Source organism: Asparagus officinalis, chromosome 10 (assembly GCF_001876935.1).
Source record: "Asparagus officinalis chromosome 10, Aspof.V1, whole genome shotgun sequence".
In the NCBI taxonomy this organism is placed as follows: Eukaryota; Viridiplantae; Streptophyta; class Magnoliopsida; order Asparagales; family Asparagaceae; genus Asparagus; species Asparagus officinalis.
Genome location: NC_033803.1, coordinates 55,209,031 through 55,212,322, shown reverse-complemented (window position 1 = coordinate 55,212,322; position 3,292 = coordinate 55,209,031).

Sequence of the window (3,292 nt, the reverse complement as noted above, 5' to 3'; positions counted from 1 at the left end):
GTCAGAGAAGCTAGTCCCCAGCGGAGTCGCCATCTTTTGTTTGTTGGAAATTTGTAGTAAAAAGACAATGAAAGAAAATTTGACTTGTATTCCTCTCAAAATCAATTACAATTTGGATTCCGATTACAAAAGAGAGGAGAATGAATTTGATTCTCCCCTTTGTTTAATTCTGGGTTCTTCACGGTGGCGATGAGATGCCTCCCTCGAATGCTCGCGTCGAGTTTGCTTCTCGTTGACGATCCGAACGTCTTGATTCACTGGAACGATGTCTTCTCCTCACGATTTGACGCTGTGGAGAACTTGCGTGGCAAGTTTTGAAATAACTCTTGACGAGTTGATAACTCTGAACGAGTTTTAGAAGAACTCGTAGAGTAAGTTTTGAACTCTGATCGAGTTGATAACTCTGAACGAGTTTTAGAAGAACTCGTAGAGTAAGTTTTGAACTCTGATCGAGTTGATAACTCTGAACGAGTTTGAACTCTTGAAAAAGAGTTGATTTGAACCGAAAGTTCGGTTAATAAGCCAAGGAAGAAGCTCCTGTTGTTGGTCTCCACCAAGCTAGCCGCAGATCGCTTCTTTGCTCCCAAAAAAAAGAAGGATCCCAGAGCCCAGAGCCAAAAAGCCGCAGATCGCTTCTTTGCTGCCCAAAAAAGAAGCCTCTGAACTCAGTTGAGTTTCCCACTATTTATAGGGGATTTAGGGTGGTAACTACCCCCTTAATCCGCTCTTAAGTGGGGCGAAAATCCCTCAAATCGTGGGATAAACGGTTTTGAAACTGTTCTGTTAGTGTTTTGAACGAGTCAAAACGCTGAAAACAGCGTTCTGGCCTTAACTCTGCGTCTTGAAGATGAGATGCAGAGTTAGGCGCTCGCTAGGAGTCGAAACGCACAGGACGCATGCGTTCAGACCTTAACTCTGCGTCTTGAAGATGAGACGCAGAGTTAGGCGCTTGCTAGGAGTCGAAACGCACAGGCCGCATGCGTTTTAGAGATGAACTCTGCGTTTTAGACTGAAAACGCAGAGTTGAGCCTGTTTAAAGGCTGAAAACGCACAGTTGTGCTGTTTTAGGGATGAACTCTGCGTTTCTAGGCTGAAAACGCAGAGTTGGGCCTGTTTAAAGGCTGAAAACACACAATTGTGCTGTTTTAGAGATGAACTCTGCGTTTCTAGGCTGAAAACGCAGAGTTGGGCCTGTTTAAAGGCTGAAAACGCACAATTCGTGCTGTAAACGCACAGTTGGGCCGTTTCAAGCTAAAAACGCACAGTTGTGCTGTTTTAGAGATTAACTCTGCGTTTCTAGGCTGAAAACGCAGAGTTGGGCCTATTTAAAGGCTGAAAACGCACAGTTGTGCTGTTTTAGAGATTAACTCTGCGTTTTGATGTTGAAAACGCAGAGTTAAGCCTGTTAACGGCTGAAAACGCACAGTTGTGCTATTTTAGCGATTAACTCCGCGTTTTGATGTTGAAAACACAGAGTTGAGCATGTGCGCTTTGACTCTGTAATGCAGAGGCGAACCTTAGGCGGGCTTGGCGGGCTTCAGGCTAAGTCCAATGTTCTGATGAAATCCAGTCTTGCAGACGGACCTCAGAACATAATTTGCTACGAAGAACAGGTCATAACTTTCAAACCGTAAGTCGGAATTAGACGAATTATATATGAAAATCGGCTATCTCGACGAGACGGGGCCATCCGAACCTAGCCGAAGGCTCCGGTTCGCTTCCTCCGTTTTGCCAAATTCCTTACGGTTTGAGAGATATCTGCATTTTAATATGAAGAGACCGTCAATTTGTAATCTCTTTTGCTAGAGCTTTGCACAGATCGTCCTCTTGTAATCTTCGTCTTGGCTCCTTGAAAATACGAGAGTCGTCAGATTGTAACTCCCGATGTTGATTGTGAAGGCTGTTGAACTGACGACAACGGTCCTCAGTTCGTGAGCAACGCATTCATCAAGTTCTGCGGTAAATTCGGGATTAAAGACGTTTCGTCGACTGCTTATAATCCTACAGCTAACGGATTGGCCGAAGCTTTTAACAAGACTATCATCAAAATCCTGGCAAAATTGGTGAAAACCAATAAGCGAGATTGGGATGACAAACTCGGCGAAGCTCTCTGGGCTTATCGTACGACCGTCCGCACGCCTACCGGAGCCACCCCGTATGCTTTAACGTATGGGTGTGAAGCCGTTCTTCCATTGGAAGTGCAGATTCCTTCTCTCCGTATCGCTCTCGTAACGGGAATGACGACGGAAGAACATCATCAGAAACGTCTCGAGGAATTGGAGATGTTAGATGAGAAACGCTTGGAAGCTCAACAACAAATCAAGTTTTATCAAGCTAGAATTTCTCGGGCTTTCGATAAAAAAGTCCGACGACGAAGCTTTAAAGAAGGAGATCTAGTCCTCGCTGTTCGAAGACCTATGATTCTCACTTCCAAAAAGAAAGGAAAGTTTGAACCTAAATGGGAAGGACCGTTCGTGATAGAAACAGTCTATTCAAACGGTGCATATCGCCTGGTTACTCAGGATGGTAACAAATTGATGATGCCAATAAATGGGAAGTTCCTAAAAAAGTATTATCCGTAATACGTTCAGGATAACCTATGTAAAACGGGAAGTTCCTAGAGAATCCTGTATAGGATATTTCAGGATAACCCGATATCAGTTGATTATTTTAAATGAAGACTGATCATGTGAATAATTTATTCTTAATTGTTATAAAAATAATTAAGATCCTTATACTACTTTTGTTGAGATGATATTTAACGACAGTTAATCTTTCCTCAGCAAAACCTTGTAATATAATCATGGAAGATAAGATTTGATGATTTGTAATCTCACGCTATGAAACCCCCATCGGTCGGATTGATCAACGATCATCAGTATGTATCAGTCGACAGATTATTTCGTGTCAAATTCTTATGTTTAAAATCAAAATTTCCCACCGAGTAGTTTGTGCAAATCAACAAACTCATTGTTATTTGCACCCTACTCCTATTCCTCACTTGGTCAAACCTTTAAACAGTTAGGACCAAAGCCAAAATCCCCTCTCGATTCGTTCCATGAACGAGAGGTCCACAAATTGAGCGATCAAACCTTCCTACAGTTAGGATCGTCTCAAAATTCCCACTTGGTCAAACCTTACTACAGTTAGGACCACAACCAAAATCTCCTTTTGATTCATTTTTGCGAACGAAAGGTTTACTTTTGAATTGAGTAATCAAACATTATGACAGTTAGGGTTATTCAAACCAACCCATATTCTCTAAGTGGAGATTCCACTGTGAGTTTCCTTT